The sequence below is a fragment of the Carettochelys insculpta genome, chromosome 8 (genome assembly GCF_033958435.1).
Source record: "Carettochelys insculpta isolate YL-2023 chromosome 8, ASM3395843v1, whole genome shotgun sequence".
Classification (NCBI taxonomy): domain Eukaryota; kingdom Metazoa; phylum Chordata; order Testudines; family Carettochelyidae; genus Carettochelys; species Carettochelys insculpta.
The window spans coordinates 65,877,340-65,894,650 of record NC_134144.1 but is presented as its reverse complement, the minus strand read 5'-3'; the positions used below and the strand labels follow the sequence as shown (position 1 = coordinate 65,894,650).

At 44.3% G+C, this 17,311-nt stretch overlaps 1 protein-coding gene across 2 annotated transcripts in view; it reads right to left on the bottom strand.

Annotated features, from left to right (window-relative positions):
• The window catches only part of SEMA5B (semaphorin 5B), a 341,594-nt gene that overhangs the window by 270,222 nt on the left and 54,061 nt on the right, over positions 1 to 17,311 (bottom strand). The window contains exon 1 of one of the 2 annotated variants that reach the window (XM_075001546.1): positions 2,375 to 2,512. The exons of the other annotated variant lie outside the window; for it this stretch is intronic. The gene's annotated coding sequence lies outside the window, so the exon portion shown is untranslated. Of the gene's footprint in view, positions 1 to 2,374; positions 2,513 to 17,311 lie in introns of those variants that run through there. 2 annotated transcript variants of the gene reach the window in all.

Sequence of the window (17,311 nt, the reverse complement as noted above, 5' to 3'; positions counted from 1 at the left end):
CAGTAGTAGATGGCTACCACCCTGGCCAACACATAGGGAAGTGAGCCAGAGAACGCTGAAGCTAAAAAAGCATGATCTGCTAGAAGCTGAACTTTAGAGCTAGTGGTTGCGACAAATTGTATCCTCTGAAGACCAACACAAAAAAAGGACCTATAAAACACACACACACACACACACTTTTTGATTGAAGTAGCCCCTTGCAGTCCTACCTGAGATTGGGCCTCCAATATGCGAAGTGCTATACATCCATACAAAAAGACAATCCTTGCCACAAATCGCTTACAATACAATAGTGACTCAAAAGTAGTATTATCATACCCATTTTACAGAGGAGGAATTGAAAAATAAAATCCCTCTGTGAAACAGTATCAGGTTTGCCAAAATTTTCAATTTGCAGGGAGAGAAAAATGGGAACAGGAGTTCTGACAAAAGTCCCATTTTGGCATTTTCGGAATAAACACTTTGATTTTTCATTCTGAATTCACTTTTCATTCCCATTTGAGTTATGTGATACAGAATACTAACTGACAGACTTTTTAAAAAACACAAAAAATAAAAGTTTTTTCCAGAATTTTCATTCAGAGGATTTTGAAATTGTAAAAATGTGATGCTAACTGGAATCAAGACGAACATCAAAATCATAAAAGCTTTTGCAAAACAGTTTCCATCATCTGCACAGCTATAGGCACAAATAGCAGGCTCCCAGCAATTTCTACCTGCTTTTGACAATTCCACTACCTACCTAACTGCATCTTTAGGCACCTAAATTCCTTGAACAAATTGGGCTCAACTAGACTGTTTTGCATCTCATCTGGAACCTGGATTTTGGATTCCCAAAACAGAAGCCAAATTGCATCTCCATGGAAATCACTTGGCATCACAAATCAGTAAATAATCTGACTACCCTTTCCCTCAAAATTAAAAGAAAAAAAAAATCAAGCCAGCTCCATCCCCTTGGTAAGAACAGTATCAGAATTTAGCTATCATGCACTAAAGTGGTATATGATGGCATCATTCTTACCCCCAAAGGAACCTTTAGGTTTATGACAAATAGAGGATGATGCTCAACAGCCATTCAATGAGCTCCACAACAGCTGCTAAGGTCTGTGTGCTGCTGCAGCACAGCTGGAAACATACACTGCCGCATCATTAACTAAGTAATAATTCAGGGCTTGCCATACACAGGGTATTACTAACTTTTTTGATGAGTTATTTGTGGCCATAATCAGCTGTGGAAAGATGCACTTTGAAAGGGAGGATTTATTGGAAAAGGGACTGCACGGTTACTAATAAAATGGCCCACCCTCTCAACACTGAAACAAGATCAGAATCGAAAGCCTGGGCCATATTCTTAAGGCAATTCAATGTTTTCTCATTGACATTTTTAAAAAGGATTAAAAGTCTGAAGCTGCGTGTAAATGAACTGAAAGACTATAATATTTAAAGCATATCTGTCTGTTAAAGGATTCTAGTGCAGTCAGCAGCACGATATCTGGGGCACATCAGCTCACATTACAGCTAGGATAATATTCAGCTTGAAAAAAAAATCTTCATAATGAAAGTTGCCTAGGGCTTCATTGTAACTGTACTATCTGAGCAAGGGATGGAGAACAACTGTACTAGCACAGGTGCTATCGGGGAAGGAACTGAAGGCCAGACACAGTTTGTGTGCAACACAGGAGATTAACCTAAGTTACACAACTACACAAATAGCCACAGATGAATAGACACACTTACATCTACTTACTGCGGAGTCACCACTGCATGTGTTGACGACAGACACTTGCATCAACTCCACTAGTGCATCTGGTTAAGGTTAGGTACTGAGAGCAAACAATAATCCCTTTATCGCCTCTATGCTAGATGCAAATTGATCAGCTCCTGCAGGATCGATTGGCTCCCAGGTTGATCTAGCTCACAGTATAGACCTGCCCACAGCCGCAATCCCTTCCAAACTCTGTGGAAGGAGTAAGCTGCCCAACTCTAATGCTCTGCATGATGTGCTTTCCTGCTAGCATGTAAATAGCAATCATGTGGGTCGCTATTAGGCATAAGCTTATAGCATGAACCACAAGTCTTAAAACCCTGGGTTTGCGAAAAAGCCCGCAGCCCTGGGCAAGAGATAGGACAGATCAACCCAGCTTCTCCAAATGAACTACACTCAGAAGAAACTAATTAATTCGAGGTAGTGCACCAACAGGATAGGGTTCCAGTGCCATCACGGCTAGTTGGAAGAAAATGAGGGGCAGTCAGGTTATTGGGATCAGACATAGAACACCATTCTGCCATCACTCCTGGAGTCTCCACAACTGGCCCAACAGATGCCACTATGGGTAAAGATCCTGACCCCTGTGCACATGGTATGCACACTCACCTGATTGGAGCTGACATGAATAAGCACCCAAAGAACTAACACGAACCATCACCGGCGACTGCAGCGTAGAAAAGACTGGGGCTTTTATACAGGTTTGTTCAGCACTGCTGTGACACAGCGGCAAAAAATGCATTGGGCCAACTGAGCCCTGTCTATCCTACAGCTTCCACTTGTGCTGTCGTCATTGGTGGGGGGCATCCTCTGGGAACTGCAACTCTGAAAAATCCTAGCTGAGAAAAGGCCTTAGAGACCTCATCCTGACAATGATTTACACCACTACAGCAAAGAAAATTCCTGTCTGGAGCCGAGCGCCTCACTGAGAACTTACCATCGCTCCGGGGCTAAGAGTCAAGAGGTCGCAGTGTTTATTTGTTGCTCTTCCAAGCTCATTTTCCCATGAACTTGAGGGATCCCCTAATGCCTTGTATTCCACAGTTTGCCCGTTCCCAGAACTGTAATTATTGCACTCTTGTTTTAATAGAAAGAGCTTTGTGGGGAATGGAGCATTTTGTTTTTAAGAGTGTGTCCTCTTCAAATATTTTCAGATTCTCAACAGTTTTAGATGTCAGTAGTTTTAGATGACAAATCTAAAAATCTTGTTTATATATATATAAAGCATAATGATACTGATCCTGCATGAACATAATTACTCATACACATTGTTCTTACTCAAGGAGTCCTTCTGAACACAAGGTACAACTCATGGGAGAAAGGGCTGCATATCCAGGCCCTTATCAAGGAACAGGATGGCCTACCCCACAGGCACTAAACTGGCATTCGGGAGTGAGGTTCTTTTTCACCTCCACCACTAGAATGCGGTTTGGCATTGCACATGACACTTCACCTCTGTCTGGCTGTAGCAGCAAGTCAGTTCACCTTTGGGTACTTCTTTTCCCTCAGTCATGCTGATAAGAAAAGGCAAACAGCAGGAGTAGCCCTAGCTGTTTTGCAGATCATTGTCAACCTCCTCAAATTGCCCAAAAAAGTTCAGAGGCCAAAAAAAAAAAAAAAAAAAAATTTTTTTTTAGAAAAGAAGTGAAGCAGCACAGCCTGGAGGCTGGCCATCCTGCTTGACCCACAGAGAGCTGGCTTTGCTGTACTGAGACAGAAAGAAATATTGTATTATTTCTGATTTCACACATAAAATAATGGGACAAAATATATTTACACAGGGTTGTCAGCACTAATGATTTTATCATATGTTTACACAAGTCAGAAGTATTTTAAATCTCCAGTTCTCGCAGCCACGTTCCTATGTGAAAATCTGAGTCTTTTTTTTTTTTTTTTTAAATCTAGTTCTCCTGTCTGGCGAGAAAGGAGTTACATGATGAACCATGAGTGTGGAGATCTTTTTATTTAAATTTTATTATTTTAAAATCTCTCTCCTGGTACTGGGGACCCGAGTCCTGGGGTTTGAATATCTGGGATCTTCAACGCCATTCACAGGCAGTCCTGCTTACTGCTGATTAATTTCAGAAAGGTCTTCTCTTTCCCATCCACAGTATGGCTTTCTCCCTCTCACTTCATTGGCTAGTGAAGCCTTAGCCAGAACACAGTTTTGCCTTAAGTCTAGGCCTGGAACATGAATAGGATACCCACAGAGAACAGTGTCCCACAAGACCAGATATCCTATCCATCACACTAAGTCCCCACCCCCCCACACCAGAAGGACATACCATTTCAGTTAAAGCAAGGAAACAGATTTAGTCCAGCTACAAGGTCACACAAAGAAAAATCAGCCCTGGAAGTCCATGAGATTGGGGAAAGAGACTAGCATGGTATAAGGCCCCCAATTATTTGTTGAAGCCAGGAGCCATTACGGGAGCTCGTTACGCATCCCTGGATTATGCCAGAAAATTCTACTTATGTGAGACTGCAAAATATCTCTGAGACAGACTGTAATTCATTTCTCGCTTCCAAAAGAGAAGGACATCAGATTCCAAAGCATGAAATCAGATGTCATTTAGAGCTAAGATGCTGCAAGAGTTGACATTATTCACAATGGAGCAGGCCAGCCTGACACTAGAGCACGTGAGGACGCAGTTATGGCAGGAAGCTCCCACCCCCTGACAATAGTTAATGGATGGCACTCTTTTCCAAGAGCCGAAAGAAAGAAACCAGAAATGCCTCCTGACTAAACTTCTCATTTTGGTCCTTGAATTCCCCCTTGGGAGGCACCTCCCCCTTCACGTACATTCTGGTTGTCAGTTAAGGACACTTGGCAGCGTGGAGCAACTCCAAAATCCCAGATTTCCTCAAGGTGGAGATGCAGGCAACCACCTGCACGACCTGGCTTCACTAAGTCATGAGCAAAATGAACTCAAATAGGCCGTGCTTCGCCCTCAGCATGCCTACCAATTCCTAGCAAAGGCAGCCATCTTGTGTGTTCAATTACTGGCTCTTTACAGCCTCACCTTGCCCAACTCCCCACTACAGAGCATGGCTCCAGCCTGATGCTACCTGCATTTTCAGTTAACTTCTCACCTCAGTTGGCTGCCGCTCTGGCTACTTAGGAAGCCTGCCACCTGAAAAGTTAACAAGCTTTAAAACCTCAGGGATAATTCTCATGGAATGCTGAAACTCAGCTCTACGGATCACTAATGTTCACAGCATCTTGTCGTTCTGGTATTAGAACACCTAATCTCTGCGGTCAGCGGATTCAGCCAAGTGATATAACACAGTAGACCACTGAGTTACATGAGGGTTGCGTTCCTGGGCAACCTTGGGTAACTCAAATCTTGTGCAAAGTCAGGCTCCTAGCTCCCCTGGGCTTGCAGGAACTGGGAATCACTGGTCAGTTTCCTGGCTCCCATAGTGGTGGTGAGTTGGGAACCAGGGGGCAGTCTGGCCCTGGGCTCACAGGAGCCAGGAAACTGACCAGCACTGATCAGTTTCCTGACTTTCACAGTGGCAGGGAGCCTGGGAGAAGCCACAGTGGTTCAGTTGTCTGTCTTCCAGCTTCCCGAGCTGGGGGAGCCAGGCAGGCAGACAGCCACAGCAGAGCAGCTTCTCCCCAGAAGGGAAAGCTGGGGTCTGGAGCAGGGAGCTGGTGGAAGAGCTGCATTCACGCCAGCCCCCAGCCCCTGAGAACCCAAGAATTTTGACTTGTGTTAACGTAAGTTAAGTGTGAGTTAAAATCGCGTATATCGTGGGTTTACTGTAGTTCAGGCTAGAGCCCCAGTTTTGTTTATGGTTTATAACACTTAATTATTAGAAAGACAAGGCCGAACAGATAGGGCAACGGAGAGGATACAATTCCTGGCTCTGCCATGGGCCTGCAAGTTGTCTTTGAGCCAGTTGCTTCACCAGTCTGTGCCTCAGTTTCCCCAAACTTTAAAATTCGGAAAATTATATAGACTTCATTTGCAAAGTGGTTTGAGATCTGCTGAGCTAAAGCACTAGTGAAGAGCCAGTGGGATAAATATTTATATGATAGCAGTGCCCACAGTTCCCAACTGGGATTGGAGTCCTGCAGCACAGACATTGTACCAACAGAACAGATAACATCCCTGCCCTGATTTACAAGCTAAGAGACACAAGAGATGACACAAACTAGCAAGTAAGTATGATGAAGAATTAACCCAGAATTGTTAATTTGATGTGTTCTGGTTTCAAATCAGGATACAGGCTTGGAGTAGAAAAAGGAAAGACGAGGAAGAGGACTTGTCACATGCAAGCTGGGTTTTGTAGGCAGAGGAAAGTCTTAGAATTCACATACAGCAAATTACTGCTACAAAGCATTGTCTTGCACCCTTATTATCTTGCACTCCACTTCACTGGAGAGAAAATTCTTTAGCTATTATTTAGTTGTTAATTTATTTATTAAGTTGGGGTGGCCATTGTCAATGGACACAATGGAACTAAACCAAAGTCATTGGACTGATTTTTTTTTTTTAACATACTAAACAGAGATACTTTACTACAGCCATGGCCATCCGAAACTACAAAGCAACAACAGGAATGGAACTCAGAACCCTGTTCTCTCACCATAAGTCTACACGTCTTTACCTAAAGAGAAGGTGGTTAACTTGATAAGGCTTACGATATACTGCTGACAAGTTATGATTCCATCCAGTGAAGGCAGAAGTTCACATGGACAGCAGCAACTTTTACAAGATACACATCCAAGCCTCTTTCCAGAGGTACAAAGGACAAAGAGTCAAGAACACCAGATGTCTAAGCATGGGCTCTACCACAGACTTCCTTTTCTACCCTTGGTTAAAGCGTTCTGTGTCAGTTTCCCTGTCAGCGAAAGGGAAGATAATATCTCAGTCCCGAGGGCTACCGTGTACATTAATATTTGGAAAGCACTTTGAAGATGAAAAGTGAAAGTCAATATTTCTCTTATGTCTGCATAGCTATGTTTACAGAAACAGCCTACAGCATTTAATACAGATGAAACCAACAGGAGTCTGTAGAATTCCAATGGTGCTTTACACACCGCATCCTAAAATCTACAGAATGTAATAAAGAATAAGATCCTTTATGGAAAAAAAATTAAGCATCTTACAAATTCAATAGGAACAATTTCAAAAGACAGGCCAAATCTGTTTTTCACTATGGGAAGAGACAGAGCAGGACTGGGAAAGAAGCAGCAAGACAGAAGGATAGTGGTGGGAAGGAAATGAATTAAGAAGCAGGTAACTTAAATGAAATGCAAAGTGTAAGTGTCTAGGGAAGACAGGAAGCAAGAGGGAAAATGATGTCCCTGCTATGAAAACCAAGGGAAGCTAGGAAAGAGATAAAATCTCCATATAACAGTGACTCCTCGGGGATGAGGTTTGAAAGAAATTATATCAAATATTGTGGAGAAAGAGCTGGTGTGGAATTTGCAGCCCACAAAGCAGAACCATGACAAAGGCGAAAAGAAAATATGTGTTTTGAATTAATGATTTAAGTACAGGAGATGGACATTCTCCACCAAAAGGGTTAAAAGCAGAACCACACAGCATGTTAAGGGGAGGTGCATGTTCAGCACCTCACATGCAGACTACCTTGGACACAGCCAAGTAATGAACAGAAAATGCCAAAGAGCTGATGAGGGAAGGCAGGATGCAAGAACAAAAGGTTGGGCTGGGAGGTTGGCAGGGCAGGGCGGGGAGGCCAACAGAGGAGCTGCTGGACAAAAAGTATGGAGGTGGGCTGTCTTCAAGCGGAATTACTTGTTTGGTTGCCCAGCTCATTGTAAAATCAAAATGTTTTCTGTACAGGCTAAAGATACAACAGGCTAAGAAATAACAGCACAAATCTGGACATCAGTTCCCTCTGCACATGCAGGACATGGGCCCTAAAGCTCCCCCAAATTTAGCACAAGAGACAAAAACCAGCAAGCTGGCCATATAGCTGCCTGAACAGAGAGCTCCAAATAGCTGTGTCCCTAGGAAATGCCATGTGATCATTCAGACTGTATGATATCAAGAACACCTTTCAATCATGAATATCAAAATGTGGCATTAATATAGCCTCACAGCACTCCTGTGAAGCCAGTGAATACTGTTACTCCAGTTTTGCAGAGGCAGCGTGAGGCATGGAAAAGTAAATGACTTGCCCAAGGTCATACAGCAAGTCAGCAACAGAAGCAGAAAGAGAACACATGATTTAACTCCCAATATACTGTTCCTGCCTTTTTCTCCTGCTAATATTTTTAACCCTTGGAACTCATTGACACATGATGTGGTGTAGGCCAAGAACTTAGCAAGAAGCATCCAGACCTGTAGTAGTTAATGCTAGCCAAAAACCTAAAAAGGAGGAGTTTTGGAAAGGATGTAAAAATACCACATGCTTCTCGCCTTGAGCCTAACTTCAAGTATCGGAGGTTAGGACAAGACCTTTGTGGTAGGCAAGTTATCCCCCATCTGCCTACTGTCAGGTTTCTTGCACCTTCTTCTGAAGCATCTGATGCCAGGCAGGCGATGTCAGAACTACATGGCCCCTGGATCTGATCCAGTCTGACCATACCTATATTCCCATCAAAATCACTATAGACAATCTCTATGAACAGACAACTCTAGACAATTCAGAGATGCCTTGGCAACAGCATGTTTTCAAACTGGTGAGGACAAAAGACTGAATATATTCCTGAACGGAGCTCAGTCTTTCCCATTTTGTCAGCATTCTTTTCTTTGTATTTACCACTTCAGAAATTGCCTCTTGCCAAAGGGTCCCCAGCAAGAACTGAAAATGAAATGAGCTGTCTGCCAATAGAGATCCACTCAGAGCACAGAAGGAAGTGATTTCTTTCACAGTGCGTCAGTGCTGATACCACGAAAGGGCCCAGACAGTAATTCACTGAAAAAGTGCTGAGGATGTAAGTATAGGTGCCTTCACGGACAGAAGGACTAGACTGATCTTCAGCCTGTGCCTTTGTTCCTGGGCTTCTCTCTGCTGACAGACAGATTCTCCATTGTCTTTTACTTTGTGTAGGTATTCAAGCCACTGTGAAGTGTAAAACTACTACTCAGGTGATGGGCAAAGCTCCCAGAGATAACTGAAATAGTTCTCCTAGGTGAATTAGGAATCATAACCTATGTGTGCATGTGCATACACACATACACACACACTAAAATACATATACACAAGCAGTGGGCTCCATTAAAAGAATCAATAAATGTACTACAAATGGACTTCATTTCCTATCTCCAGCACAGAGATGGAATAGGAAATAACTGTGCAGCATCTAGAAGGAAACATAAAATCCTGGTATGTCACCTGAGAAACAGCAGTTTGTAATTGGCTGTGCAAGTCAGGCAGCGAATCACTACGCTAGACAGGAAAGAAAGATTCCAGGGTACCTGAGATGTGAGATGATTTCTCTCTTTTTGCCTAGCGACCAAGTGTAGGTCTACACTAGACCTAAAAGAACAACAAGAAGTCTTGTGGTACCTTATAGACTAACTAAATATCTGTTAGCCTATAAGGTGCCACAGGACTTCTTGTTGTTCTCGAAGATAAAGACTCACATGGCTACCTCTCTGATAACAGACCTTAAAGTCGATTGCAGATCACAATTCCAACTATGGCAATTGTGTAGCCAGAATCAACTTATCTATGATCAACTCCTCTGTCCGTCCTCACTGAGAGAGGTCGATGGGAGGGTTTCTCCCGTCAACCTTCCTTACTCCTCATGAGATTCAGGAGTACAGGGGTCGACTGTTGACCCCCCGATAGTTCAGTTTCATGGCACAGGAAGTTGAACCCTGGAAGATCGACCTAGGTTGATCTACCAGGTAATGCAGATGCCCCCTAAGCTCAGTAGAATTCAGATATCTTCCCCTTCAGAAACCATTCCTTACCCCTGGTCAGGTGCTTCTGACACTGTCCCCCTGCTCTACTACTGGTTTTCAACCCAATCCTCAAGCTGTACTCAAAGGAAGAGTAGAGCACTCAGGAGAATGTTTCAGAAACTCAACTTACCTGAACACAATGGGCTGGTCAGAGATGGTTAAAAGCCACATAGAGGCTGAAGGGAGAAGGCAGCAACTGGCTTTTCAGAAGGTGGAGATGGGGATGCAGTGCTCTGTGCGCGGACAAGGACAAAGTGGAGAGAAAGTCTAGGGAGCAGCAGTTAGCATCCTGTTGTGGATAAAGGATGTGCCTTCTTCCCAAGGGTGGAGGTGAAATCTGGCAGCTCACAGAGCTTGCCTGAAAGCAAATGCCTTAGCAGGGGCTCTTTCACCCCATCTGGCAGAGCAAGTAACTTTTATTGAGAGCCTTAGGATTCTTCTGCCCCGACAAGCTCCAATCATCCTATTTTGGGGACTCAGAGCAGAACAGGAGAGCTTTGCAGACTAAATCATCTGCAGGCCAATCATTCCCTTTTTACACATGGCAGCCGTCCACAGACCAACCCCGCCAGATGACTCCTTGGAATCTCATTAGGTGCCTTTCCCTCTTCCTGGCTCATTCCACCTACCTACTCCACCCTAAAGATTACTGGCTCACACTGCTGTCTAGGCAAGCCTGGCTAAGTTCCCCTCCAGGTTCTGTCAGCACTTAGACAGTCAAAAAGAGGCCCTGAGAAGGGGCTCCGAGAGTCTGATGTATACCATCACAGAAATCACTAATTTCCATCCAGTTCTCAGTGGCCAGGCAGCCACATGCCCAGAAGCACTAACCACAGCTCATAATAATGGATACCTGCTGCTGGGATTCTCCACCAAGAAGCCAATGGGCCTGTAGCTGCAACTAGTCTCATACCCCTAGAGGTGGTTTTCCTCAACGCAAGGTATGGGAGAAACATTGAGACTTGCTTGCACTGCTTCCCTGCTGCACAGAGTTGCAAAGGGCCTCATTTTTCAGGGGACACTATGTGGCATCTGTTAAATACACAGTCCCCCTTTTTAAGGAACGGAGACGAATGAACAACCCTCTATAAATGTACATGAACTAAGGCTGCAACTCTGTTGATGCCGGGGAGAGCAACACCACACTAGTTTGGCACTTATGGTTTCTGATGTCACTACCAGCACGAATTATAGCAGCACAGTTACACGCAGCTGGAGGTAAATTCTTTATGTTACTTTGTTATTTAACTCAGTAACTTGCCTCTTAAATACTATTGTTTAGGTCCCATTAGCCAGAGGGAGGCTGCCGATCAGAGCGATGATAGGGCTAGTGCCAAGTCTGACTCAAAGCAGACAAACCCCTGCAAAATCCCTTAAAATGCTCTACACGCACACTCCAAAGAACAGATTTCAAAAGTCTGTAGCATCTGCGGGCTGTGCCATTTCTCTTTTTTTACACACAAATGTCACAATTCCATGGCAAATGCCTTTATCACATAGCTGTACATCCTGTCTGTCCTGCAGAATTAACAGATAGCTGTTGTGAAGGGGGCCTCTCCCATCCCCACTGGAATCCCTGTAAGTCACTGGAGCAGCCTGGGTGTAAGGTAAATGGACATTTTCTATAGACATACAATTTTCTGAACTATTCTGCTGTTAAATTTCTATTATCCAGATCTGGTCAAGCATCCTCTTCCCACTTTATTTGCGTGGTGTTCCCTTCCCACTCTCTTCCACCTCTGTTTTGTCTTGCTAGGAGATTAGTGTGATCCTTTGCCCTACAGAGATTTCTTTTCTGTTTGGAAAGCATTTAACCCATTGCAGTCTCTACTGGAAACAAATCAATAACATCACCACACTGTCATGACAGTTACAGCAACAGGGAATGGTGATACATCATATCCCAAGTACACCCAAATTAAACTCAGCAGCCTCACAGCATAGGGATTTGACTCAGATTCTTTCCAGTTCTAGACCTATGTGACATCGTCCTCCTGCAGTTTTGCTTTGAAAGAATGCAGAATCTAAAAGCAAAATTCACATGGTATCTCAGAACCCTTGGCTTTGCCTAGCATCAGCCTACATCAATGAAAATTACTGTGGCTTCCAACCAAAATGGTAAACCACTCCCCAGTATCCAGAACACATCACAGAATTACTTCAGGGGTTGAGAACCTCAGCGAGTCTTAAAGGGAACCGAGCCCCATATCTGGGGATGCAACCATGCCTGAAACAGGGAATTTCACCTGTCTGGCGATTGTTTGCAACGGGTTCATAACACACTCCAATTATGCAAGCAACATCACCTCATGCTGATAGTACATCATAACAGCGAGTCCTGACACTACAGAGAAGATCTGAGGAATTAAATTACCTCAAAAGTTAGATCTACTGTCTTTGGAAAACACCCATGAAAATCAGGAGCATCCAACAAGTTTCAGGATAGTCCAGTCTGCGAAAATACTACAGCAGTGTGATTACAGGTTGAACTTCTTAAATCCGGTACTCTCGCGTCTGGAAGCCAAAGAGTCCTGGGGCTAGGGCCAGACTGGCATCCACAGGTTCACAGGACTCAGGCCCAAGTGGTGGGGCCAGCAGCCTGGTCAGGACCAGAGCTGGAGCCCCTGCCTGGTTCACAGCAGCATGGTGGCTGGAGACCGGAGCACTGGCCTGCCTCAAGGCAGTATGAAGCTGAGATTGGAGCCCTGGTGCAGCCTGGGCAGGGTCTGGAGTCCCAGGGGAGCAGGAGGCCGGGGCCATCTGGGGCAGAAGCAGTGAACATCCCTGGTTAAGCAAATTCTCTTGTTTGGGACCTGTCAGGTCCTGACCATGCCAGACCAAAGAGGTGCAACCTGTATTTATATTACATGGGTCTCTCTGTACTAGGCAACTTCCCTGAAGGTTTTATATCTAAATGCACAAGACAGGAAAAAGGATAGGAGAAGCCTACAGATGTGGGCTGGAGACAGATGTGGACTGGAGACAGAGATTAAGTCACTTGCTCAACGTCACACAGGAAGTCTGTGGCAGAGCTGAGCATAAAACCAACTCTGAGTAAAGCCAAACCACATTGCTTTTAGGTGGAGGCCTTATAAAACTCAAAGCATCATATGGATTCAGCCTAAAACTAGGCAAAAACTGTTTAAACTTCACTTGGAATTTCTGGATTTGCTCAAACCCCGTGTCTCAAAGCAAACTGCAAAAGGGCCAGGGGAGCCAACATAAGGCAAAGATCAAACATCACTCCAAGCACGAGCCTCTGCAAAGCTCTGCCCTAGGAACACAGTGGTGGCTATTTTCTGATAGCCTGGCGGTTTAAATTGCTGTAAATGCCACCGATATTTATAAACTTTTTAAACATAATCTATTGCACTAAATATAAAATTGGGAACAAAGATCTAATCCTAGCTCTGTCACTCTCCCTTAGGGCTAAATTGAAACACCATGTTATAAAGGGCTCAACACATCCATCCACACCAAGACTGAAGTAGGCCTTGTGTATGCGACTGGGCAGGTCTCTTCACTTCTCTGTGTCTAAGCTGAACTCTTTGTTAAATAGTGATGACAGTACTTACTTCTCAGGGATCTTCTGAGCCCCAAAACCACCTTGAACCGTAGTCAGCTTCAAAAAGAGAACTTCAAGTAATTTCTGACACCCCATGTACTCTTGGCAAGTATCAGAGGGGTAGCAGTTTTAGTCGGTATCCACAAAAACACAAGAAGTCCTGTGGCACCTCACAGACTAGCAGATTTATTGGAGCATAAGCTTTCATGGCCAAAGACCCACTTTGTCAGATGCATGCATGTGACAAAGTGGGTCTTTGCCCACGAAAGCTTATGCTCCAAAATCTCTGTGCCTTGTACGATGAACAGAAGCAGAGACGTAGCCATGCTAGTCTATATCCTAACAAAACAGAAGAGCAGTCCATTTTAAAAACTAACAAAATCATTTATTGGGTGATTTCCCCGTACAGCACTATCTCTAGATCCAAAGAAGTGGGCCTGCCCCACAAAAGCTCATCACCTAACAAATTTTTTGTTAGTCTTTAAAGTGCTACATGACTGCTGTTTTGTTTTACCAAAAAAATCTATTAGTCTATAAGGTGCCACAGGGCTTCTAATTGTTTTTGCTCATACCCTGGAGCAACCCTTACCATTTTTCTGCTCCCCTCAGCTCATTTTGTCCCCATGTTTTTCTCTCCTTTCTGCATGAAAGATGCACATAAACCAAAAGGAGAAATAGAATGGCAGGCTATATATGCATAACAGGAAAAAATCGTGCAAACTGACTATATACAAAGTATTGTCAAACACACAAAATAGGCAAACTGTGCCGGGGGGGAGTTGTCTTCCCTCCTTTGGTCTCTTTTATAGTAAGACATTGTCCCAAAATTTTCATCAAATCCAAATTTTGCCAAAAAGAAACAGAGGGAAAAGGGGGGTGAGGTCCAGGAAATCCTCCCCTTTTTTTCCTCAGTAGCTCTAGTTATTATTGCAGTCTCAAGTGTTATTTGTAACAATACTACAAGGAAGTGTGATTTCTCTGTTGAGTGTGTCTCTTTAATTAGGCAGTGTTTGTGCAGCACTTGGCAGATGTACAGGGTTATTGTAAGTGCTAAGCATTATTTAATGAATATGCATATGAAGAACTCAAGCAGGTGTGTAGAGCTGGGAAGCAGGCAGGTTCAAACACTGTGTTTTGTGGCTCTAAAAAGTCACCAGTCCTAAGACACACCTGCAATGAACTCCTCCCCCTTAATTGGTGGGACCACTTGCTGAAAACTAATGCCACAGTCAGGTGGGCCTTTGCACCATAGGCATCTCCAATGACTCAAAGCATGTGATTGATTACATCTGAAAAAGTGGGGTTTACCAAAAAAAGCTCACAACTGAATTAATTTGGTAGTCTTTAAGGCGTCACAGGACTGTTTGTCATTTGTGAAGCTACAGTTACCTCTCTGAGACTACTTAAGACCTAGTTCTTACATAGTGCTTTTCTTTCCTAGGTCTCAAAAGGAGGTCAGCATCATTATATCCGTTCTAAATGGAGAAACGGAGACACAACAGGGAGGTCGCCTAGCAAACTAGGAACTGAACCGGTCTCCCAAGTCCCGATCCGTCACTCTAGCTATTACTTCACCGGGGTTCCCTCCAAATAGCTGGACAGAGTTTCAGTCGGAGGCTTCACAAGCACAAATGGTTGCAGTCTCCCTGAAGTTCATGACATCTCTCATTGGCTTCAGTGGGAGCAGGCCCAGGCACTACGGATGAAGCAACCAAGCATGTTCCTCCCTTCAAGTAAGTGAGGCTAATAGCAGACACAAAGGACCATATGTTGCGAGCCTTCCCTTTGATGCTAATGGCAGGATCTGGCCCAAGAGAATGAGTCTTTTGTACATGGGGGCCTGTTAAGGCTTGCCTGTCTTCAAACAAAATACTGCATCTTTGGCCTCAATGAAGCCAAAGCTAATGAAACAAGCTCAGCTGAGCACAGCTAGTCACAATCTCTTCCTGCTCAACCCAGACGCCAGCTCCTCTTTTAGACTCCGACGAATGGAGAAGCTCAGTACTCTCACTGGGAAATTTAAAAAAAAAGAAAAGGCTGACCCAATCCCAAACCAAAATGCTGAAAAGCATTATCAGGCTCTGACCTTTCCTTCCTCCTCCTCTCTCTGAGGCAAGGCATGTTGCCCTCAGACAGCGCAGCTCCCCTACACCAGGCAGTTAGAATACCAAGTACCCGAGAAATGTTCAGCCTTGCTCACTCCACCCTGAAATTGCTGCTCTTGCTATGAAAGCTCACTGACATGGGCAGAAGCCTGGTTGGGCCACACCAACGCTCACATCCGACCCTTAGATGTTTGCTAGCTTTGCTAATTACCCTCCCCCACCAAAAGGATCCCCTACTTCCTCCCTGCTCATGCTCCCTTCCTTCTCTCCTTGACAAAATTAGATCCCTTTCCTGGACCTCCTACCAAGCTGAAGGTTCTTCTCCCCAAGCCAGGAGAAAAACAGTTACTGCGCCATACCAAAAGTAAAATGACTCTACAACATGGTCACTATGGCACTCAGCTGGAAAGGGGAAGACTGGTATTCAAAACCTTCTGCAATGAATATTTAATATCTCCCCGTAGCACTTCCCATTCAGCTTACTTAGCTGCCGGCACCCCCCTCATCTTGTTGGCATTTGGGAACCCCATTTTTAAGTGACCCTAGCACTCCATTCACTTATAAGGCACGTAGGTGCTTCACTTGGGGCTCTGGATTCTACTGAGTGACAAAACTCCTAAAAATTCAGGGCTGCAAAGCTAAAATTAAGTCCCCTCTGGAGAACTAGCCCTTAGAGGCTACCTCAGATGCCTAAAAGCGGCCCCGTCCTGAAGAGCTTTAATTCCTTCACTCACTGTCTGTTCCAGACTCTACACATTAAAGAATAGTCACAGAGAGGTAGCCAAGTTAGTCTGTATCTTCACAAAACTAAAAAGTAGTCATGTAGCACTTCAAAGACTAACAGAATAATTTATTATGTGATGAGCTTTAATAGTGCAGACCCACTTTTTCATTCATGACTATTTCCAGATCTGAAGAAGTGGGTCTGACCTATAAAAGCTCATCACCTAACACATGCTTTGCAAACATTACAGAATGCGTACAAAGTCTCTGAGGGATCGCAGTGTTAGTCTGAATCTGCAAAAATGAGGAGGGGCACAAGATTTCAGGGGTAAATCCCACTTCATCAGATGGAATGGAGAGGAAACAGAAAGGTAAGTATACATGTGTAACACCAACAGACCCGGATTGCCGGGCCCAGGGATAGAACCTGCACGCACAAGGTCTAAAGCCCTGCACTCTACCACATGAGCTAAATGTCAGCTGGCTCTCAGTGAAGGCTGTAGAGCAGAGACTTCACTCACCCCAGATGAGGTCTCAGTGCCTCTCGGTACTACATATGTAAGACAATTATTGCAAAAAAAAAGTTACTGTCCATTGTAAATTAGGGTGGTCAGGGTGATTGCAGCCACTAAGTGTAGCTGATGGGGAGTTGTCAATGTTCATTGAGGGGAAATTGCCTCCCTAGAGTGTTAACGTATATTTTTTGCAATACTTTCCCAGTCACAAGCAAACCAACCCCATCCTTCAATCAGCATCCCCACCAATTATTCCCCGAACCCTCAGGAAATACCTGGGTAAACAGGAGGCTTGTAAAAAGGTATCTTCCCACCTGGGAAAAAGTTAGTTAGCTGCTCAGGTGTTAAATAGAGCATAACATTACAAAGAACTTCATGCTCCATCTAATACTTTGCCCCTTTTTGGCCCCAAATGAACTGAGTACACATGATGGAAACGGCAGGCAGTATGCCAGCAAGTATGACACTAGACTAGGAATCAAGAGCCTCTCCTTCTCAGTCTGTCTTGTCTGTTTAGATTCACTGGAGCAGGGAGTGGTCCCTCACAATTAACTTTTGCAGTGTCTAGCATGATGGGGCCCTGAGGGGCTGCCATAATGCAAATATTGGTAAACAAACTAATAGCTGTCTACCAGGTCAAACTAATTTCCATGTGTGACCTGACCTAGCATTTGAAACCACAGATACTGAGATTGTTGACTGTGCCCTCCCTCCCCCACTGTGCTTTGACCTCAGCTGAGAGCATT